The 25,057-nt window shown below is 39.8% G+C and overlaps 1 long non-coding RNA gene across 1 annotated transcript in view; it reads left to right on the top strand.

The window, feature by feature from the left end:
• The first annotated feature begins 3,526 nt into the window (after positions 1–3,526).
• Positions 3,527–25,057, top strand: part of LOC131492366 (uncharacterized) — a 55,761-nt gene continuing 34,230 nt past the window's right edge. Inside the window, exons 1-4 of the long non-coding RNA XR_009252031.1 lie at positions 3,527–3,654; positions 12,257–12,424; positions 13,465–13,563; positions 16,562–16,644. This is a non-coding gene — a long non-coding RNA (uncharacterized LOC131492366). The remainder of the gene's footprint in view (positions 3,655–12,256; positions 12,425–13,464; positions 13,564–16,561; positions 16,645–25,057) is intronic.

The raw sequence follows: 25,057 nt of genomic DNA, 5'->3' as shown, positions 1-25,057 counted from the left end.
AAAAATGACACTTAAAATTTTAGGGAAATGATAAAGGTTTATCTATAGCTGTTAGTCATCCCAAATTTTCCTAGAATCTTGGTTCAACAGGTTGTCCAATGACTTTGACAGTCTCCAGTGGGAGGTAAATACATAGGAATAAGCTCAGAACCATATACAGAGTGGGGTTGGGTATGACTAAATATGATGGATATTGAATTAGTTTCTCAAGGTGAGGTGACTTCTTTCTTCTGTGACCAGGTAGAAGCTGTGGAATATCTGTCTTGTGCAGACATTTTCTTCACAGAGGAACTTAACATTTTCTGATTCCTCCAAACAGCTTCCCTGTTTGGCTGGTAACTTCCCAAGCAGAGGTGGTTGTACTGGAGTCAGTGGCTGGCTGATGGCTCTTTAATTCAGTCCAGACCATTGTGATCTTTTCAGGTCAGCTGCCCATGGGTGGTCCAGTCCATCCTGGCTGCTCAGACCATATCTTCAGTCCCGTAATAATTCTGCAAGTGGTGCAGAGCCTTTCTGCATAAACCAGCTGGAATGCATCTTGTTTTCAGTAATTGAAGCCTGACTAATAAATGTTGAAATTGAAATCGAGTGATTACTAGATGTAGGGTGAAAAGGTTGGTTAGTTCTGTTAACTCCTAGGCTTGAGAAGCATTTTTTTTTGTCTTTGTCTGTTATATACATCAGTATATTGGATTTTAGACCTCAGGTAAAAATGTTTTATTAAAAAGTTTACCGACTAAAATATGATTAGAAAAATTTCCCACATTATGCAAGAGGCGAAAATTGTTTACAAAGTTACTTGATTGCTTAGAATGTGTGTTATTTTTATCTGATTATAAAAATAGCATTTGTATTAAAGAATCTTTGGAAAGTTAGTTGCACTTAAAGTCTGCTTTTGGTGATCCAGCCAGACCCTATCCTGCCCTTACAAATCTCTCCATTTTTCACAGACAAACTATAGCCAGCTCGTGTGACACACAATGGACACACACAACCTATGGCTTTTTTTAACACAAGTGTAAAATTGTCCTTGACTAGCTTCTTTGTCAGTGACTTGATAACTTTAAGTTCTGCTTCTATTTAAATGCTTACATTTTTGTTTCTTCATTAAAATCAACTCCTATGCTAGGTTTTCTCCCCAAAACAGTATGCAATATCTCAGGCTTGACAATTAAATCCAGAAAGGGCCATTGTAACATGCTGGTGAATTATTTATTTCCTCTGAGTCACCCGTAATATTGTGTTCTCAGTGATATGATGAAAATAAGTCCAGAGAGAATTCTTTTAATATGCTATAAATTTCATGTTATTTTACAATGGATAATTTGGTTTCCAAATTCAAAGAAAGCTTGAAGCAAAGGCTTTCTCTTTTAAATTAAATAGAGCAATGGGTAAGGGGTAGCATTCTCCAGCTTTCTTGATTAAAGGTTAAAGAATTATTTGCAGGCTTGAAATGTAAATATACTGCATATCCTTAGTGAATGCCACATAGAATTACAATAACAAAATGTGTCCATGGGCTCAGCACGATGCTGGCCAGCACCTTGGTTCCGTTTGAGCAGCATAAGGTCTGTTATCTCTTGGGGCTATCATATGCTCATGCTTGTACTGAGGATCCTCAAAACTGGACTTTCTTCATGCTTCTGAAGCGCTGTCAAAGCCACTCACCCAATTAAGAAACCACAGAATTGTCCCTATTCTCTGATAAATGGGAACAACTTGCCCAAGGCCAAAAGTGCTTACTGGAAATAAACATAGTGCCTGTAGCATTGGATCCTAGCCCATGTCTAAAAGGGCAGCTGACGGGCGCCTGGGTGGCTCAGTGTGTTGAGTATCCAACTTCAGCTCAGGTCATGATCTCATGGTTTGTGAATTCGAGCCCCGCATCAGGCTCTGTGCTGACAGTTCAGAGCCTGGAAGCCTGCTTCGTATTCTGTCTCCCTCTGTCTCCGCCCTTCCCCCTCATACTCTGTCTCTCTCTGTCTCTCAAAAATAAACATACAAAAAATTAAAAAAATAAAATAAAAGGGCAGCTGATGTAATGACTGATGTGTATCACACAACTGATTCACTTGCAGTGGTTGAAGACAGATCATGAAATTTAATGCACTGAATGGCTTGGTTATTTCATGGTCAAGTCCAAAGCAACTAGTAAATGCCATTTTTATCATATTATTTATCATATTTGTTTGCATATCAGTTTAGTTTTCACTAGTAAAGGGCTTAGCAAAAACAGGCTATTTTTTAAAAATTTGAGTCTAGTTGACATATAATGTGATATTAGTTTCAGGTGTACAACATAATGACCCAACAACTCTGTACGTTATGCTGTGCTCCCCACACTTGTAACTACCATCTGTGACCACACAAGCTGATCACAATATCATTGACTGCATTTCCGGTGCTGTGCCTTTCAGCCCCATGACTTCTTCCTTCCATTACTGGAAGCCTATGTAGGCTCCCACTCCCCTTCACCAGTTTCTCCCATCCCCTACCTACCTCCTGTATGGCCACCATAAATTTGTTCTCTTATTCTGCTTTTTGTTTATTTATTCATTTGGAAGACAGGCTATTCTTCTTTTTGGCCCCCTTACTAGAATTGATTTGTGTCAACAGTGACTTAGTGCAACAATAAACTTTTAAATATTTCTTTCTTATACTAATGATGGTAATTTAACTAAAATAAATTCAATTTTAACTAGTAGAATATTTTATACACTACCAGGAACATTTGTGTTCTTCTTTCTTTTCATTTATTTTTTAATGGTATCTCTCTTTATAATTTTTTTAATTATTTTTTTTAAATTAAAAAAAAATTAATGTTTTTGAGAGAGAAAGAGAGAGGCAGAGCATGAGCAGGGGAGGGGCAGAGGGGCAGTCTCCAGGCTCTGAGCCGTCAGCACAAAGGCCAATGCGGGGCACGAACCCACAAGCTATGAGATAATGACCTGAGCTGAAATTATTCAACCAACTGAGCCACCCAGGCACCCCGGTGTTGTTTTTTCTAATTTGCTTTCTTTAATTACTCTGTGAGATAGGGCAAGATCATTGTCCCTATTATAGACTTGAGAACATTGAAATCTGACAACACCTACTAGACATTGTAAATGCCTGTGACAGATAAATTGGAAGGAGAAACCATATAAACATATGAGTTTTCAAAGTCTACATCTCTATCTTCCATTTATTAATGTTTAACTTACTAGGTTTTTCTCTGCTACAGAATTTTAAATTCATTGAGAGAAAAAGAAAAACAATTAAAAAAATGATAATACCTTTGTATGCAGAGGCAGATTAATGAATAGCTCATATCTCATAGGCATCTCCTAAGCAGTTTGCATACAAGAGTGATTCTCAGAGACATAGTATGGGAAGCATCAGAATTCCATGGCAACTTTTTCAGTGTGCTCACTCCCTAACATTATGCTCTCGTGGATGGTGAGCATGCTTCAGTCAACACAAGGTGCTATATACTGCTTAGCTTAAACAATAAACATGTCTTTCTCACATTCTGCAGGTCGGGAAGTCCAAGATCAAGATGCTGGTGGACTTAAGTGTCTGGTGAGAACCCTGTTCCTCATTGTGGATGGCCACCTCTTGCTATGTCCTCACATAGCAGAGAGGGGCTCTGGTCTTTTTCCTCTTCTTACAAAGGTAAGAATACCATCATGGGCCCCATCCTCATGACCTAGTCTAGATGGAATTACCTCCCAAAGCCTCCACTTCCAAATACCATCACGCTGGGTATTAGGGAATCAACATATGGATTTTTTCAGGAGTGGGGTGTGGAGATGGGGAGTGTGGGGTAGGGGTGGGAGAGAACTGGAGCACTCAGTCCACAGCAGTGTTCCACCCAATGTACCACTGTTGCTGGTGGGACATCATTAGGTTCAGGTGACTGAGAACCAAATAAGTGTTGTAAATCAGGGACATATATCAACCAGTGAATCCTTATGGCTTCACAGCAGAAACACGTGGTTCTGCAGACTAGAGAAGTCTGGGAATCACTGGAATACACGGTATCATCATTGTCATCATAATCCAACCTGAGGTAGCACAATGACCAGAACATTTCAGTGGCAATGCAGCTTAAATACGAAGACCCAAATAAAATAAACAAAATAAAATAACATAAAAATAAAAATAAATATAAAAATGAATAAATAGGAAGACCCCTCCAGACCTCCTAAAGAAGGATCAGTGGTTTAAAAGGTCTATAGTGACTCAAGAAGACTCCTGGAATTTGACGGCTGTTTCTCAGCCTTGAGCCTCTGTGCTCTCTGAAACTTTAGTTCCGATTCATTCTCTGGCTCTCGAGATTTTCAGTCAACTTTGTTACATGCCATCACACCAGTTCTAGCCTCAGAGCAAAACTCCAGGTCCACTTGATTTGACAGGACCACATTCGGCTTCATTGGAGGTAGGGAGGATGCTTTCAGAGGCATCCTCATTGCAGGGGCTGATACACTCTGTCAGGTCTGGGACCCGGAACTATGGTTTGCCTCTGGCGGGAAATGCTGCCAGCCAGCCATGCAGGTATAAGAAGGGACACATAAATGACAAGAGGAGGCAGTTCAGCACGCTCTCGGACACCAGTGCCTACATCCCTGGTGGAATGGACACACATCCATAAATAGAGGACTGCTTTACCAAGGTCTCTCAGCAGATCATTGAGACTTAGCCAGTCCTGGAAGAGAACGTATGTGAGTGTGACAGGGTCCATGTCCTGAAGCCATCAGGAGAGACAACAGGGGTAATTCATTGAAAAGCCTTGTCCTCGGCTCTGCACTGCAAATCTGCATGGCCTGCCATCTACTGCGCATACCAGACCGTCTCAGATTTAACAACTCCTACACCTGAGTGCACCACTGTCATTCCTGTGCTCTCATTCCTCTGCTGTGCGGGAAGTCAGAAGCTTCTGTCCAGGGGCCAGAGGCACGGCTGAAGCAGCCTTCTTGGATTTTTATGTGAACATCAACAAGAGCATGTTACATTTGCTTGTGTCTCAGAAATTTCTTTTTTCCGACAGAGAACCCAGAGAACGCTGCTCTAAGGATAGCCCTTACCTAGTGCTCACCATGTCTGGTGATTATTGTCATTGTCATTTTGTACATGAAGAATGTAAGACACAGAGAGGTTAAGTAACCTGCTTGAGGTCACACAGCCCTAGATGGAAAGCTGCAGTGACAGCCCTGGTAGGCTGTCTCTAGTCCAGGCTTCTCCCCACTACACTGTACTGCCTCTTAATTCTGCAATGCTGCTAGGCTGTTAATAAGCATTACCTACTAACCCAAAAGGGTTTGTGGTGAAATGAGAATAGAAAGGTTGACTTCAGGACTGTTAATCTGTGATGGGGGTAGGTGGGTTTGGCAGAAAATCTCCAGGAGTCAGGATTCTGCAAAACACATTTGAAGAAAAGCTGATACTCAGTATGAAAGCAACCAGCCTTTGTATTCCAGCGTAATCTTGCCAGAAAGAAGTTTCATAGATAGGCTGAAACGTTACTCTTCTGGCAGAAAGAACTTATTAAATCCAACCAATTACTTATGACAATGATTCAGTGATTCCGTAGAAATCACAGCTAGGATTGCCCACACTTGACTGGAAGTTATGTGGTGCCCATGATGTCTGTGGAGACTACCTGCCTCTCTCAGGTCCAACCCAAAGGCTCTTCTGCCAGGAGGCTTTCCTCTTTTCCTTGTCCAAAGCCTTCTGTCTACTTTTGAAATACAAAGCAGCTTAGGGCAGCAGCTCACATTAAAACTTCTTCATGTGCTATCTGGCAGAGAAGGAATTTTTGTAACTGTTTTTAAGCTCCCCTATGATATCATCAGCTCTGCAGATTAGACACCACAGTGAGCCTTCGTAGGAAATCCGTAAAATATCCTCACTGTCAAAGCTCTGGGTTACATTCAGTGAATGAAAAAAGATCTTCATATTGATTGGAAAATTACTTTAGATGGGTATTTACTTTTATTCATGTATAAATATAATTTTGTGCTATTTTGTTTTATTATTATTGATAAAATTAATTAATGGTTAAAAAAATTTTTTTTTAAAAAGACCTCTTGAAGTCCCTCAAGTGCATGAACTGTTGACCACTCTCATGGTGCTTATTATCATCCTTACCCAGATCAGGTGCACATTAATTTTTTGTAGTTTCAATTATAATACAGATATACTTTGTTTATATTTTTAAAAATTTTGTATTTTAGAGCAGTTTAGATTCACGGAAAAATTGAGAAGGTATGGAGATTTCCTGAATATTCCTTGCCTGGACACATGCATATCTTCTGCCCTTGTCAGCATCACTCACTAAAACGGTACATTTGTTTCAACTGATGAGCTTACACAGACACATCATAATCACATAATATTTATTAACTTCATGGTATTTCATTGAAGAGATGTCTTCCACTAATATTTGACACCCAAGTTGTACCCTCTTCTCTCCATTATAGTTAGCACAAAAATTAAATTTATGTGATTATAATGTGCACTAAAAACAGTTGTAGCACTCATGGCTGGGGGACAGTGTGTTCAATGCTAGACTGAATTATGGGAGCTTATTTCTGAGAATGCTTTTTGCTAATCTAGTAAAAATATGGAAAAGAATGGTAATGGAAGAAATTCCATAATGACTAAATATGTGGACAGAAATATGTAAAAAATTACTTAATAAAAAATAATTTAATACTTAATTTTTATTTTTTTAATCAAAATTTAAAACACAGAATGAAAAGAGGTTATTTAAATCAAATTTTGTTTTATGTAGAGACATACAGATTGAAAGAAGTTTGTGGGCTTAAGTAAGGGAAACAATAAGAGGGCTGAAAAAACACTGGATCAGAGGGTATCAATGAGTTGTTGGGTAGAATAGAACCACACACACACACACACACACACACACACACACCAGTGTGAATTCATGAGCAAACAGCTCTAACATGTTCTAACATGTCTAGCCATGTGAACTCATGTATAGCTCTAACATACTGGTCTTCCCTTTGCATATCACATGACGTTCTCCCAAGAGAACCAGACTCAAACCTGCATTCAAAACCTCAAGTGGCTTTTTACCCTGCTGGAGCAGACAGAATAAGGAAGGGCCTTTGAGAAGTTCTGTGTCTCTGGAGTTCCAGACGAGGCTGCACTATCTATTGGTTTTTATTCCTTCTTGCCTTCCTTTCCTTTGTTTCCTCCTTCTTTTTGTTATTCTACTGTTGAGGGCCTACTGTATTCCTGACCATCTTTTAGGAGCTACAGATGCACAAAGATGCACTCATGTATCTTATGTTCTGGTGACGGGAGTCATAAAATACAAGAATGCATCTACAAACAGGATCATATCAGATCTTGGTAACCAAAATGAATTAGGGTCATCTGATGGTGATTGATGGAGGGTGTGTTTGTGTCACACTTTAGGTTAAGTAATCTGGAAAAAGTATTTTGAAGAGTTAAAGATGAGTTAAAACTTGTAGAACACTCATTAATGAGACACATCAATAAGTTTACAGGTAAAGTTTTTCAGGCAGAAGAAACAGCAAATGCAAAGACCCAAGAATGATATTGGGGGTTCAAGAAGTCCAGTGTGGCAGGAACGTAGTGAATCACACTTGGAGTGAAGCAAGTCATTAACCCTCTGCCTTCGGAGGTAGGGAAATATAGAGACCGCTGTGGGAATTACAGAATGATTCCTGGTAGGACAGTGGGATGATTTTAAGGAACTTGAAATGACTAATCGAGTCATCAGAGCAGTTCATGGTTTTGCTGTTCCTTCAGTGTGCATTGTGTAGAATCTTTCCCACTGGACAAAATGTGCATTCTCATGATGAATCAGATTACATGTTAACAGTTTATAAAAGCTTGATGCCTGAAGTGTTATATTTGTCATGCCAGAATGAACAGACAGAATAATGCTTGTAAAACTTAATTGTTCACTAGGAAAGAATTCCTTGATGGCACAGCTGATATTTAATTTAACAAGTTAATTGAGGGATAACTCTTCATTTTAGAAAATCAATTTACCATCCAATTCATTAAGGCAAATGAAATGAAAGGCAGTGTCTGACTATGGGATGAGAAAAACATGAACAAATGGGGTTAAGAAGCCTCCTTGTCTTAAGACACTTGTCAAGAAAAGCCCAGAGAGGGTACTTTCATGTTGGAGTTCTTAAAACCAAAATTCTCAAAAAGTATGTGGATTAAAATATGTCACATTTTATGTGAATGGTTGATTCAGTTTATGAAAGAACATTAAATCTTCAAGTTCCTTCATATTTTTGAAGAAAAACAGGTTGGTGTCCATGGAAAATGAGCCCCAGATGGAATTACTGCCCCACTGGGAAATCTTCCAGTTGGATTTCATATAATTTTCTTCAAGCACTGACGTGACTTGTTTTGACTACAAACCATTTGTAATTCCGATCGCACGTCTGTGTGCTCTTTATAACATTTTGTGCATCACTTTGTCCGGAACTAGTTGACTGGATGACAATGCTCTTAAAGGTAGAGAACACATTATTTATTTCTTTTTCATGATACTATGTAGAGTCTAGACCCGAGATAATATGACAAACTTGGTAACCCAACATGGCTTTTACAAGGTTTTATATAGTTTTTGTTTGGGACACTAGAATGAAGTAGACAGGGATTGGAAAACTATGGTCCTGGAGTCTAACAGGCCCTTAGCCTATTTTTATGATGTTTTCCTGGGACACAGCGATACCTCATTGGTCACTGATTTTCTGTAGGTGTTTGCAGCTATAACAGCAGAGCTGAACAAATGCAACAGAAACTCTATGGGCCTCAAATTCTAAAATTCGTGGCCCTTTGTAGAAAAGGTTTGCCAATCAATGAATAACCTTTTGCTGTGATTAAATAAATGTACCTAGATTTCCAGCTAGATTTAAAGGATTCATTTTTACACTTGTATTTATTTCGGTTTAAGATGTAATGTGAAAATCTAATATTACATTCCCACATGCTGGCTGCCTCCACACCACTTACTGGGTAATCCATCTGTTCATCCCTAATATGAAATATCGTATCGATTATATGCCCAAGGCCTTGTTTAGAGTATTTATTAAGATTACATAACATTTGTTAATCTTTTGCTGAAAGAGTAAGGACTTTCTTAAGCGTTTTACCAACATCATGTTTATCACGCATAATTTTATGACATGTGTACGTTTATTTTTCCTGTTGAACAGATGAAGAAACTGAAGTGTATATATGTTACACAATGTGTCCAAGGCCACACAGTTAAAAAGCTATGCAGAAAGAAAATTTTATAGATTTAAATTTTTGTTTTAACGTTTATTTATTTTTGAGACAGAGAGAGACAGAGCATAAACAGGGGAGGGGCAGAGAGAGAGGGAGACACAGAATCTGAAACAGGCTCCAGGCTCTGAGCTGTCAACACAGAGCCCAACGCGGGGCTTACACTCACGGACCATGAGATCATGACCTGAGCCGAAGTTGGACGCTTAACCGACCAAGCCACCCAACTGCCCCAAAAAGCTATGCAAAACAAAATTTTATAGATTTAAAAGAGATGAAAATGACAATTATTAAATGAATTTTGAATGGCAGTTGAATGAATGTGTGAAGTTCTTGCATGTATTTGAGTCATTGCTTTCTATTGTGTTTGATTGTACAACAAATATGTATAAGGTACCAGGTTTTTTTTTATGTTTATTTATTTTGAGAGAGAGCATGGAGGGGAGTGGCAGAGAGAAGGAAAGAGAAAATCCCAAGTAGGCTTTGCACTGTCAGTGCAGAGCCTGATGCAGGGTTCGATCTCATGACATGAGCCGAAATCAAGCGTAGGACACTTAACTGACTGAGCCACCCAGGCACCCCAGTATGAAACTCTTTTTTAAGCACATTAGTATTAAGCCATGTAAACCTGCAAATAACCTTATGAGGTTCGTATCATCATAATCAACATTTTGACATTACACGACATTGAGACACAGAGAGATTAAGTGGTTTCCCAGAGGCTGTCAAACAGGGAAGTGGCCAAGCTGAGATTTAAATATAGGGAGACCTATTCTAGCATCCCTGGTTTCTCCAGACTTCATATTTTGTCACTATGAGTTGTTCAAATAATCACAGATGTATGTGTGTCTAAATTAAAAAAAAAAGAAAATGAGCAGTTGCTGACCCTTAGGGAGAACAGCGATTTAAGACTGAGATTGAATTTTTAATATCATTATGTAAGTAGAAATCCCAAGAAAATCAATAAATCAAGTCATATTTTTTTAAAAAGCCTTGCTTTGTATTCCCCACACAATGGAATGTGAAATGTGGTCTACTTGGCACATTTACATGATATGATCTTGTGGTAAGAGCTTCTTGTGTAAATGACCAATCCAGAAAATAGCTTGAAACTTATAAACAAAAACTCCCATGAAGAAAGAGTTCTAAGCATTAAATGTAGGATTTTGTAAAGTAAAATTAGCTTTACTTTTCTCCCCTCTTTATTTTAAAACTGCTTTTGAAAGAATACCTCTTAGTCACCCAAGCTTTTAAAAATACCTGAAATGTTCCTTAAGAGTTATGAATTGTCATGTCCCTTTATCTGAGCTTGGATATGTCAAATATAGCAAAATGGAATTTTACCAGAAAAATCACCCATAGGTTCTGTAGAAGCTGAATTGATTTCAGACACACTTCTTCAGACCCCTTCACCTCAGCACAGTGGTACCTCTCTGGCTCTGTGCACCCTACTGGCTATCATGCTGGGAAAACACCACTCTGGGGTTCACTGCTATTTCCTGGGAGCAAATCTAGTGAGGCAGAATGTACATATTTATGTTTCCTAATTGTTTATACTCAGCAGTGGGACTTGAGTTTTTCCCAGGAAGGTGTTAGCACTGGGCATACCCAAACTGCTCCCACAATCAGGTCAAAGTCCATGTCACGGGAAGAGCTCATGGGGAATTATTGAGGAAATATTGCCAGAGACATATGCATTCTGGACCACCTGTCCCTTCATGACTTCTCGCTTCCTGAGAGCCAAAACCGAAATCAGTTTTAAATGGTTGGCCTCGCTTAAAATTGAGTTTGAAGAAGATGATTTACTGGGTCACTGACTGAGGACCAGCCTGAAAAGACTCATTTGTGAACACTGTGCTGCTGGTCCCTGGCTCAAGAGGCTCTGGACGGGCTGAGCCACCATCAAGATGCCGTATTTTGAGTTCTTGAAGTACTGAGCCTTTCTTTGTTTCTGGAAGAGAAAGTTTTACTCTCTTTATTTATTTTTAATTATTCAATGTTAGGTCTCTAGGCATGAAATGAACAATGAATGAGCAAATGCATTTACAATAAGCAGATACACATCACTCTTTGCATGTTTCACTGCCTGCTTAGCTCTAATAATGGGAAATGGTTAGATGAAAAAGGTGGGGTGTTTTTTTTTGGTAAAAGTGTTCAAGATGCTAAAATGAGGTTTATTTTCAATAATACAGTTTCATTTGACAGGTGGTAAAAATTCAGATCACTCTGTCAAGTAATCATATTAGAATCACAGTGCTGTAGAAATTAGTGCTAATAAAGCCAAAAACTCATGATAGAATAAGAGGAGGAAGGAAGGAGAATCATCAGTAAGTAAATTATTTCTTTGATAGTTCTAAAAATATCTTAAAAATCAAGATCTCAGTACAATTCATCTGTTCAAGGACAATCTTTCCTTTAAGCAATGATGTATAATTCTACTTGTTTTGTAGGCTCTAGTGGAACATTTATTTATTTATCATGCAACCCATGAGAATATTTGTGTCTGGGGGATTGATAGACATGCGAGTGCCAGTAAGCTTCTCTGTTATTCAGAACCACATCAGGGCAGCAAACCCAGAGTATTCGGACAATTTGATAATGCATAGTAATAATTCATGGCATTTTAGTCACCAAACCAACAGCAGACATTTGATGCATGTTGATCAAGGACTGATATGTGAGAGAACTTTTTCCAACATTTATATATTAGAGCAAGGACACCTGAATGCCAGTCACTAAATTACCCTGAGCTTTGCTTTCCCCTTTCTGTATATGTGCTTATTTGGGAGAAAGATGTTTGCACTGACCAGCTGCTGATGAGCTGTGTGAACCTGGCTGACCTACAGAATCATAGAGTGTTCTGGATCAAGGGGTCTTCAAGGTCATCCAGCCAGTCTACTCACAGGATCCTCGAGGCTCCACGGAGACAGTGGAATCATTTGTGATCATAGTCTTTCCTGGGCTTTCTTGACAGGTGTATCTGTTTCCCCACTTCAGGGTCCAGGCTTCAGTTATAATTATATTCTCATGTGCTCCCTACCACTGTGGAGGAACCCCTCTTCCTGCCGACTCTGCAGAGCCTTCTGTCTTTTGTAGCGGCTGCAGTAGAAGGCAGGGAAGTGCCCTTTCCTGGACTGAGCAGGTAAGAATTAAAAAGCATTTTGAAGTAAAGTAAGCTTTTTTTTTTTTTTTTGCCGGGTGTGGGGTGGTGGGGTGGGGTGGTACTTAAAAGTCTTTTGACCTGTAATGCCCTCTCCATAAAAATTCTATGATCAACTTACCCCTTTGTAAGTTGAAAACTGTATTTTTCTCTTTCTCAAATATTGTTCATCATTTCCCCTCTAGCCTTTTTGTAAATTTTTCCTAGAGACAGCCCATGATATTTTAATACCACAGACAAATTGTGTATTTGTTTATGTTTGTGCTCTCTGGTGGAACATTTGTTTATCATACAACCCATATTGTATGTATATTTGTGTTCTATAATTAGGAAGACTTAGATTTTTTTCACCTCCAAGGACCAAAGTTTGCCTTCAATGATAACTCAGGCTCTACCCAAAGAGCTGACAAATTAGAAAGGGCCCATTTCTGAGCCTTCAGGTGGCTGTGGGAAATCTCAGTGTGTGGCACCAGGCAGGGGGGCTGAACTGAACAGCGAGGCTCTGGAAAAGGAAATGTTTGCTTCATTATAAACTAGAGAATTTTGAGAGCTGACATGCAGCATATTTTGTTAAAAAAAAGAAGGGTTCAAATCATCCCCCAAATTTGTCAGTGTCAAAGTTGAGTGGGTGGAAGACAGCACTGACTGTGGTGCAATAGGGCAGAAAAGAGAATGCCAACTCAGCGCACACAACGAGCACTTAATAAGCAAGGATTGTGTGCCTCACCTCCACCTGCATTATTCATTCAACTCTTCCAGCACATTGCTGAAGTGCTGTTATCAAATTAATTTTATAGATGAGGACACTTTGCCTTAGAGCTGTGAATCTGCAGAGGTTGAGAGGATGGGAGGGGCCAAGCCAGGGCACACAGCCAAGCTGACCTTCTAACTCCGCGCCCTCCCTCAAAGGCAATAACACCCACTAGAGTTCAAAAGAGGCTTCTCTGGGAATGAGTTCATTGTTGGCAAGGCAAGAAGTCATTGAAGGATTGGTGTCGTTATTTTAAGCTTCATCTTTTTAGAGGATCCTGTTCTACTGTCTTCTGGTACCTAAATGGTGACTGTGTCTGGTATATCAGAGATGCATGTGCATGACTGAGAGCTGAATCTTGCTGGAAATTGTGAATAATATGTATTAATTACACACTTTACATTTGTTTTACAGTATGTTTGGTTTATATGGTTACAGTCAGCCTTGTGCATTTCTCCCAACCTACTTTGTCAGATATCAAGTAGTGTTGGGCCAGTCTTCCAGGCCATGACCCTCCTTTTAGCTGCCCTTTTGTGATGTTCCCATTCCAGGCTGGACCTCTTGTCTACATTATTCCAGTGTCCCCAGGATGAAAATCGTAGGGCAGTTTTATTCTCTTTTGTTACTTTTTTATTCCTAACACTTATAATCATTCTTAGCATATAGGAAGCGCTCAATATTTGTTGAACACATAAATGATGAGGGATTATAGAGGATCACTGAATTTCAGTGCTACCTTTGACCTTTACCATGGGGGTCACGGCATATTTATAAATACCAGATGGTAACCTCAACAACACGTTGGTGAATAGTTACTTTGTCTTTACCCAGTGAAATGGGTCATAAACTTTGGATGATAATATATCCTTAGGTTTCTGCTTCAAGGTGTTGGACTGAACACATGCATATAAAACCCCAGAAGAATGTTAGTAAAGAACAATCAAAGGTGGTAAAACCTTTAACAGTAAAACATCAACAATTGAAAGAGATGTCAACAGAATTTCTGGAAGAAAAGAAGCTTGTGAAGGCACGTTGGTGGAGGAAACAGAGCTGGAAATGGGCAGAGGGGAGCTGCACAAGAATCTGTTCCCCAGGGAGCCAGTGGTGGAACCAGGTCTCACCGGTCTGGGATTGTGCCCATGTCTTCCCATCTTCTTCAGAGATGTCATGTTGGCAACTTGAAATTGGTCTTGCGTGGAGTACAGATCAGGGTCTCCCTCCCTTCTCATTAGCTGGTTGTTAATCATTTACCAGCATATCATTGAAAGGAACCCCATAGAAAATCCACTTTGGGTGTCCTGGTCCAAAAGGTAAGAATGAAGGGTGAGACCCCAAGAGAGAGCAGAGATAATTAAAGGTCTAGACCAGCAGTGCCAATTGGCCCTAGCTTTTTTACCCTGTTTCTGCCTGCTACTTGGCATTCACCTCAATGCAAAACCCTATAGCCCCTATAGCGTCTCCTCTAAAGCAGTGTTTTTTTTAACCTTAGCTTGCTTCATGATCAGCTGGGGGCTTGTTCACACACAGATTGCTGGTCTCACTCCCAGGGTTTCTGATGCAGTTGTTCTGGAGTGGATAACCAGAATTTACAGTTCACAAATTTCGGACAGTGCTGCTGCTGCCTGTCTGGGACCACACACTGAAGACCATGTTCCAAAGGAGTTAGAGGAGAATGACCCTGCACTGTCACATGCTTCTCATTTAGATACACACTGCTCTGTGTCCTGAAGTCAGTGTCCCAGGCCATACACTCTTCCATTGGAGACAGCCCATTCGCTCTGTCATTCAGCTGTGAGGCCTGTGGAGGAAAACAAAGCCAGCCGTTCTGTAACTTCCTAGAAACACCCTCATCTTTTCTGTAGGTGTTAAGCATTTTCTAGACAGGTCAATGTAACCTCTTCATTAGTTTTCAACTTCACCATCAGCCTTTGGTCAAAACACAGTTGATGTGATCATGTTTACCAAAAAAGCCTCTATGTGCTATTAATGTAAGAATAGAGAAAATGGCACAAATTGGAGATCAAAATTTGGAAGACTGGCAGAAAAAAAGAATACAAACATAAACATTTTACATAGTAAACATCTAAGTGACTGTTTAAAGTTGATAGCAAAATATACAGAATTTTAGATATATTATTCAACTCTACCAAGACAATCAATAAAAGAACTGGGAAATTTTGCATATCTCAAAAATTGAAAGGATTAAGAAAGAAGTATCATGAAGAAATAAGTCCTTATTTTTTATAGCAGGGAGTAGAGTTGGTGAAAGAAAATAAAGAAATGGAGACATAAGCATATTATTTAGAGTAGTTTGGAAGTAACAGTCAGAAATAAAGACAGACATGGTTAAAAGCAATGACCTCTGAGGAGCAGATAGCTTGTGTGGAAATTGGGGAGAACACTGGTGCTTCTCATTATAAAACCCGTACTGTCTTATAATTCCAGTGGACATATGAATGTATCGTTTTTTTTTTTTAATGTCATTTCCATTGAGATGACTTGTTGGTACGGATAGTCATAAGCATTTATAATTTACAGCTTTCTTTGAAAATGGACAATGGATACACAAGCCTTTTTAATGCAGGAGTTCTGGCAGAAAATATGCTATTCTTTGTAAATAAAACCCTGGCCCGCTCACAGAATGCTCACCTGAACTAAAATTATTACCAGCTGACTGATAATTGACTGAACAATTTCATTTTCCAATCAGCTCTTTGAGTTTTTGGAGACTGCCAGTAGTAATACAAGCAAATCAAGAGGCTGATTGCTTCTACATCAGTGGCTTCTAATAGACCCCAAAACAGATTGCAAATTGTCCTAACACCCAAGCACCCTAAGGTTGTTTAAAATCATAATCCACACATTACCAGCTTTCACACATGTCAACAACGTGCTGCCCTATAAACTACCTTATGATTTGAAGAAAATGGTATATTTAGTCTGACAATTTCCAGTTGTAAAGAGGTGAATTTGTTCAATGTCTTATAAAGACTATAATGGTCTCTGGCTTTATGTGTGTCTTGTGTATGGACAGATCATATTTTTGATTAGAATTTGAGGAGAGGGATTAAGAGCTAGGACTATGAAATCCTGCACGAGATTGCATCCAGTTGCCCTTCCGTCGGCCAAATTCATCTGTTGTTGATTTTGTCCTTCAATAACAGTATATGGTTAATGAAACTATTGCCCGCTTTTCATTTCAAGTTGCAAACTTTTAATATATATGTGGCTTGATGGCCTTCCTTTGCCAAAACGTGTATTTATTCATCAATTTTATGATCTGTAATGATGGGGAATGAGTCATGCCTCAATATCTGTAGCTTTCAAGACCCTGACACAATCATAATGATTGCTATTTTGCATTCTAGGTGGCTATAATTTAACATGTAAGACCTTCTACAGGGAAGATAATGGAGAAAAATTTCTCTATCAGCTGAGACAGCCTGGCAAGGTAAGTGCTGAAAGCTGGCACTTGGTTTTCCTCTGTCACTGAGGGTGGAGTACAGAGACACACACAGGCCATCAAAGTGTATTGTTTGGAGGTATTATATGGTTAGCAGGAACCACAACAACACTGTTTGCTACTTTGTCAACAGCAGGTGGCCTGGAGGAAGGGGATGGAACTGCTGAGATGGCATTGGATTTCCTGGGCCATGTGATTTGTTAAATATCCCTCAGATCATTATTGATCTTGCTTTTGGTAAATTCAAACTTTGTTCTTCTAAGTATGTGGAGTAAAATGAAAGGGAGAAACAATTGATGATTAATTTTCTATCTAAAAAATTTTCATAGAAAATTTAAGTAGGTTTTTATTTTTATAGATGAAGACAATGACTTCAGTTCTTCACTATATTTTGGAAATTTCTTCTTTCTAATTTTGGAGGCATTGGATGTCCGTGTATATTATCAGTCAGCTGGCACAGGTATCGTTCATTCCAGCACATTGGGCTTCCTTGAAGCGATGTCCTGTATCAGCTCTCAGAGAGTACTGCCAATATCATATTTCTTATTGAATGAAATTTCTCGTCTCCAGAAATGCTTCTTCCACCCTTGAAACAATATCCCCAAAAGGATCTAGGAAAGGTGAGGGTGTAGAATATTTTTGGTATCGATTGGTTTGGTAAGATAGAAACAGAAAACCAGCATTAATTACTTTTTGGACTAGATTTGCATGTGGTCTTACACCATTTAACTTCTCTCTCTTTCTAATGTTTACACCTGTAAAAAGATTTCCAAAGGACTCTTTTGATTCTAAAATTCAGGGTTTATCAAGAATTAGATAGTTGTGTTGGTGAGGATGTTTCCAAAATGCATAGATGTTGGTTATTAGTAGAGGGTAGGGAAAAGAGCTTGGCTCCCCTTCTGTCCGGTCTGTGGGCTCACAGAGGACAGGTGTGGTGTGGCTACTTTCTTTGGAAGCACTTTCTGGATTTTACTAAAGCATCCTGCGGGCATTGCCTTGGTCAAGGCTTATGCTCAATTCCTGTGAATTCAGACCCTGGGTGGGGGCGGCTGCTGTAACTCATGGGGTCGCTGTGTCATGTATTTTCTCTTACACTAAGAGGACCACAAGGCCATCAAGAAAAAGGAACATATTCTGTAGTCTCTTCTATATTTTTAAGGACATGATCATAAGGACAGGTGCTGATGGAGTTGCAGAATGAAATGGCAGTGGTGACCTTTGTACTTGCGGGGGTGGGGGCTGGGTGGATGGGCTAGGGTCATAAGCTTTCAGACCCGGGGTCATTTAAATGATGGTGCTGACAAATAACAGGACTGAGACTACTGAGAAAAGGCTGTGGGGTGTGGGGAGGCTGCTGGTGAAGCAAGTGAAGCTCTTCTTGTTTCTCTGAATTCCTGCTCCTTTGATTGTCACCCCAATTCTTGTTCCTTCCAGAGCAAAGCTCCTCTTCTTCCTCTGTTTCCTCTGCTCTTAATTTGCAATTTCTCCAGTTTATCCCACCCTCAGAAATAACTCAGCATGCCTGTCCTTCACAATAGGGCATTCAAATTCAACCCTCCTTTTGTTCTTTTAGCCTTTATTTTTAAAATAAATAATTGGAGATGAGTGCAAACCACCCATCATGATTTACTTTAAGAAAGTCATGTCATGATTGTTTGGAGGGGAAGATTCATAATAGCTAACATGAGTTATGAATCATTAAGGCAGAAGAAAACTTTCAGGGAGAGCAGAGCAGAAATTGGATTTGCTGTGACACAGTGAGAATGCCATCAAAATGTGCAGTGACATTTGTACATGTCATAAGGTGATTATTCTGCATCTAAGCTCTGACAAGGTCAGACCTCAGGTGCTGTCTTTAAGATTAAGAAAATGAGGGTTGACAGCAGCAGGCTGGGTTTAAAGAAATTCAAATGTTTAAGCATTGAGGAGGTTGTTTTGAGAGGAGAATATGGGACAAGGAATAGAGTCATGATGCAGAGGTTCATTGTGGATGAGGATGAGAAGAGATGTAACCTGACAGTAGTTCAACGTGCAGAACAATGATACCGGTCATAATACAGAAAGCACATGCACGTGGGCTACTGAAAGACTTATGGTGTTTTATTTATTTATTTTTTCACTGTTTATTTATTTTTGAGACAGAGAGAGACAGAGCATGAGCAGGGGAGGGGAGAGAGGGAGACACAGAATCTGAAGCAGGCTCCAGGCTCTGAGCTGTCAGCACAGAGCCCGACGCGGGGCTCAAACTCACAAACGGTGAGATCATGACCTGAGCTGATGCCTAACCGACTGAGCCACCCAGGCACCCCTGAAGACTCACTATGTTTAAGAAAAGTAAATTTAAAAGGATAATTATGCAGGATTGAAAGAGGGTGCTATGTTTCTGCTTATGCATATGCATATCCGTTGACTTCATCCTATAAAAACATCAAATTAATACTAAATGCATTGACAGCTAGAGTTAAAATGAAAATTATACCAAGACAATTTTGTGAAGTCAGAACAAAATTGGAGGCCCTGCATTGCCTGATTTCAGGACTCACCATGAAATTTGCAGTAACCAACATAGTGTTCTGTTGGCATGTGAATAGACATATAGATCAAGGGAACAGAACAGAGACACCAGTAAATGGTCCACACATATTTGTCAATTGATTTTCATCAAAGGTGACAAGGCAATTAAATGGGGAAAGGAGAGCCTTATAAAAAATAGTGTTAGGACAATTGGCTATCCAAACGGAAAATAAATAAATATCAGTTCTCTTCTCATGTGGTACACAAATAATAAACCAAGATAGCTCATAGACGTAAATGTAAAAGCAAAAATTAAAAGTCTTCTAGAGGAAAACATCTTTCTGGCCTATGGTAAGCAAAGATAGCATGAAAACTAAACTATAAGAAAACAGGAAAACAGGGAGGCACCTAAACTAAAAACTTCTGCTCTTCTAATGAAAACGGCAAGAAAATAAAAAAAGGCAAGCCACAGATTGGGTGAAAACCTTTGTAATATGTATACACTTGTCAAATGATTTGTATTCATAACACGTAAAGAACACTTACAACTCAATGATAGAAACTAAACACAATTTAAAAACGGGCTTCAGATTTGAAGAAACACTTTAAAAGTAAGATACAAATGCTGATCAATACATAAAAATATGCCTGACATCATTAGTTATCAGGAAAATGCAAATTAAAACCACAGTGAGATACTTTTAGTCACCACTAAAATGAGAACACACCGAAAGTACCAAGAATTTGACGAGAATACAAAGCAGGTAGAACTTTCCTAGATTACTTTTGGAAATTTAAAATTTAAACCCACCGTGAGAAAAAACTTGACAGTTTTTACATTGTTAAATTTACACTTATCATATGACCCAGTAATGCCCACTCATACACATTTACCCAAGATAAATGAAACATTTGTTCTTGCAAATACTTACATGTATGTGCTCCAAGCCCCTTCTCTTGTCATAGACACAAACTGGAAGTATCCAGGTTCCCACCCACAGAAGAAGAGGTAAACAAACTGTATCGTATTCACAGATTGGAATATTATTCGATATTTAAATGGACCGATCTGTTCATTTGTGTAAAACACAGACGAATATGAGGAACATACTTGTGATGGTTAATTTTATGTGCCAACATGGCTGGCCCACAGTGCCCAGTATGTAGTCAAACATTATTCTGGATGTTTCTGTGAGGGTGTTGTTTGGATTATATTAATGTTTCATTGATGAACATTTAAATCTGTGCTCTTGGAGAAAAGCAGATCGCTCTCCATAATGTGAGTGGGCCTCATCTAATAAGGGGAACCCTTAGTAGAACAAAGCAGAGCTCCTCTGAGTGAGAGGATATTCTGCCAGCAGAAGGCCTGGGACTTGAAGTGCAGTATCATTGTTTCCTGGGTCTCCAGTTTGCTGGCCCACCCCACAGAGTTTGCACTTGCCAGCCTCTAAAATTGTATGACCCATTTGTATAACCCTATACACACACACACATCCTACTGATCCTGTTTCTCTGGAGAACACTGGCTAATACGGTTATGCTTAAAAAGAGCAGCTCTACACAAAAGCATGCATATAGCTGACCCTTCAACAATGTGAGTGGGACCTGTGTGGGTCCACTTATGTGCAGATTTTTTCTGATAAATGCAGCACAGCACTGTCAATGTATTTTTTTCTTCCTTATGATTTTAATGACATTTCCTTTTCTCTGGCTTACTTTATTGAAACAACATAGCGTGTAATATATACAACATGTAAAATACATAGTCAGCTGTTTATGTTGTGGGTAAGGTTTCTTTCTGATCAACAGTAGGCTATCAGTAAAGTTCTCGAGGGAGTAGAAAGGTACATGTACATTTTTGACTATATCCCTAACTCCTAGGTTGTCCATGGGTCTCCTGTACTGTATAATTCTGGAAAAGCCAAATTTAATCTATGGTGACAGGAAGCAAGTCAGGTGTTTCCTGAGGCTGGAATTTGGGGGAGAATGAGACACAGGGTACATTTGGAAGATGTTCTTAATTTCGATTGTAGAAGTGATTACGCTTATACATCAGTTTGTCAAAATTCACCAAGACGTCCACTTAAAATGGGTGCATTTTTGTATGCAAATTATGCCTATGTAAAGTTGATTTTAACAGTACAACGTTTTGGGAAACCTGGCTCAGTGGGTTAAGTGTCTGACTCTTGGTCTCAGCTCAGATGTTGGTTTCAGCATCATGAGTTCAAGCTCTACATAGGGCTCTATGTGTGGAGCCTACTTAAAAAAACAAAACAAACAAACAAACAAACAAACAAAAAAGGTTAAAAGATAGGAGAAGTTTTGCACAGGCTTAGGGCTGTTTCACCAGGAAATAAATGAAGGCTTTTCTACATGGTAAACTATGGAGGACACAATTTGTTTGGCACCATGGAGAAGGAATATTCTGAGGTTATCTCAGGGCTTGAACGCTAGTGATGGGGAAAACATCCCAAAGTTGAGCCAATAGAGGGGTAGAAAAAGCATTGGAGAAACTTAAATACAATATGACAAAGTAGAGAGAGATACTTTATAGCAGGCATTTTTTGATATGAAACTTCCAGAACAACTGTAGAGAACATTTATAGAGAATATGAGATGTCAACAAAATAAAGACTTGGCTAACAAGGAACTGACATTAAATCTGGACACATCAGCCAATGGCTCTGTTTTATCATTTCCCCTTGGGGAACTTTTTAGAAAATACAGATGTCAGACCCGTACACCCAATGAGTCTCAATCTTAGGTAAGGCTTAGACATCTAATTTTTTTTCCTAGTGTTCTGATGAGCAGTCAGGCTTGGGAAACACTGCCATGAGATAATTCGTAGGGCATAGGAAAAGTTTCTGAATGCACATAACAGGTGGTGAGGAAGTGACGATGTAGCCACACAGGCACAAATTCTCCAGAGAGACTGACCTTCACCTTCCTGAGTTAAATTTCCATAAGGGAGACTTACAAATTGCAATGCAGGAAAACAAACTGTCTCTGGTCGTATCGTATTTTTGCCTGGATTGTTAAGAACTACAGAATTTGTCTGGATTAAACCAAACAGGATTTGAGAAATGTTAACTATATTAAAGAACCAATTCCAAAATTCTCATTATGAACTGATTACATTAAAACACAAAAGATTAGTCTGTCAAATACTCTTTCACTGAGAAAAAATGAAATCAAAAAAACACCATTCATAGACTTTCATGCATTTGAGAACCTTTATATAATTAAAATTTAACACAAATAATTGTATGTCATTAAACATATTGATAAGCTAAATGCAACTCTGAGAAGTTGTCACATTTGGGCTGAAAAATGATTAGATTGGCACACCTTTTCACCTCAATCTCCATGAAAAATGATTCAAGTAAGACAAATTAGACTAAGAGGAATATAGGAACAATTTCTTGTTGAAGAACAAAGCCTTGTTATAAACCCCTGATTGCAAGAAGGTGGTTTTAAAATCTTGAATATAATTAACTTCATATCTTTGTGGAATGAAGGCTAAAATATCCTTACCAGCAGAAAACCGACTTTTAAAAATGCTAAACTATTTTAGCTATAATTTAGGGCTTTCTCTTTTTGGACGTTTAGCTTGAAATCTCAGCCTCTGAAGTTGGAGAGGCTCTTTAGACAAAGAAATTGGGTATATAACTGTATTTTCAGGGAATCACTGAGGCCTGGAAACTGCTTGTTAAAGGCTTACGTCAGAGTTCATTTTGAATTTTGCTGCAGATAACTTACTGCTCAGTATCTGTGAAGCATACACCATTCTGATTTTGAAGTGCAAAAGCAATAGAAAATCCTACACTTGGAAGGGTTATTATTGGTTATCTTTTCTCCTTTTCATACCGTCTTCTTCTATGTGCTTTTCCCGGGCAGACTCCAGCCTCCACTTTAATACATCTTGTGCTAGGAGGCTCACTCCCTTATGATACCATTTCATTGCTAGAGAGCCTTCCTGAAATAACAGGGCATCCGTATGCACGGCATTTCTTTAAATTCTACACATTGACTCTAGGTTTACAAAATGCCCACAGGAAATTTACATTTCTGCATTTTACCCCATTGATACCTGGAAAAGCATAATGTTCCCCATGAATTCTGTATTTCCTTTGTTGAAAATGCCCTGTTCCTATAGCTTCTTATGGAATATTTCTTCTCACCTACAGAATAATGCCAAATGTTTTATCATGATTAGATGATTATCTTAATCATCTAATTTCTGCTTCATTTTTTTTTAAGTTTTACCACCTGTCACTCTCTGATACCTCTCCTATACGCCACCATGCTAAAATACCTGTGGTTTGCCAAACACAAGGTGCTCTTTCACAGTGATGCATTTGGAGACATTCTTTCTCCTGTGCCTGAAGAGCTGTCCTACCCAGCAAACAGCTATCATTTTTTAGGCCTTGGTTTCGTGACTCCTGCTCTGGAAGTCCTCCTAAATCCTTCCAGGATTGGACAGCTTACCCTCACCCCTCCCCCTCACTGCCTGCCAAAGGAGGGCAGCCATTTTCATGTTGCTTCTGAGTTGCATGAAAAGGATATTCAACAAATGTCTTGGGGATGCATAGCCTCATAGCTCTAACTCTAGATATTAGACCAGCCCTGACTCCGTAGCCCCTTTGTGATAATTACAATGCACCAGGATTATGGGCATGAAAATAAGTGAGAACATATGCTCTCATCAAGTGTCAGGTTCATTTCTATGTTCCCAGGAAGTCACAGGTGCCAGAGCTGAGCTATTCAGGAGAGTGGGCTTTCCATTTCACCTGCTCTGACCCATAAGGTCACATGCATTCTTTGTAAGTTATTTCCTTCAGGCCGCCCTTCACTCCACTTTCTCTTTGTTCCCTCCTTGACCTCTGGCTTTCAGCCTCTGACATGTTTCTGACCTCCTCCATTTCTCTTCTCCTTACTGATGCCAGATTCTGGAACCCCTCTCTCCTGTTTTCACTCTGGCATTGTCAGTTCTGTCCCTGGACCCTGTCTACACCACAGGATGATGTTTTCTTCTCATCCCATGTTGCTATCACTGCATCACGGTCAGTACTGGGCATAAAGTGGCAGCACATGCTACGAATTGAAGCCATGGATGGAGATAGGCATGTCTGGGAACTGGTGGCCAAGGGAGAAGAGTGGACCTGGAAACAAGTAATTCTTCTGAAAGGTAAGGACAGGTGCACTGGACAAATCCAGGCAGGTCAAGGTCAGGAGAGACACAGATCGTGAGAACCAGAGCATCCATCAGGAGAAAACCCAGGTGAGAACATGTGACCAGCTCCAGCACAGCACAAAGCCTGGAGGCTACTGGGCAGTTGGTCAAAGTCCAAGCAGGTAGCCACTATTTTCTGGCCCCTGAGTGGATATGAGGTGGGTTGTGCCCCCTGTTGTTCTGAGAGAGCAGCAAGGGGGTCACAGCCCTGCCCTCAGTCTGTTTACACTTGAGCTGGGGACACTTGCAAAATAGCAGTTACATCTCTTTGTGACAAAGCTGTGACTGTGGCAGTGCAGGTGCTCTGGGAACACTTAGCAGGGATTCCAGTCCTGCCCCCACCTATCTGAATTCCAGGGGTCTTGTGGAACCTGGAATTCCGCAAGATTCCACTGGTAGGGCAACCCCTACCAGTCTCGGGCTTGCCCTCCCTCTGCCCTGATCTCCCCTCTGTCCCCTGGGACTTGGGCTTGCCCTCCCTCTCCTGTGACCTTCCCTATGTCCACCCACCCCTCTCCAGTCTCAAGCTTGCTTGCCCTCCCTCTCCCATGAACTTCCTTCTGTCCAACCCCCGCTCCCCAGTCTCTGGCCGCATGGCTGGACCAGGTAACAACACTGCTGCTCTCTCTTCTGCTTAGCAATCCTTTTATTTAT

Source organism: Neofelis nebulosa, chromosome 13, assembly GCF_028018385.1.
Source record: "Neofelis nebulosa isolate mNeoNeb1 chromosome 13, mNeoNeb1.pri, whole genome shotgun sequence".
In the NCBI taxonomy this organism is placed as follows: domain Eukaryota; kingdom Metazoa; phylum Chordata; class Mammalia; order Carnivora; family Felidae; genus Neofelis; species Neofelis nebulosa.
This window is presented reverse-complemented; position numbering and strand designations above follow the sequence as displayed.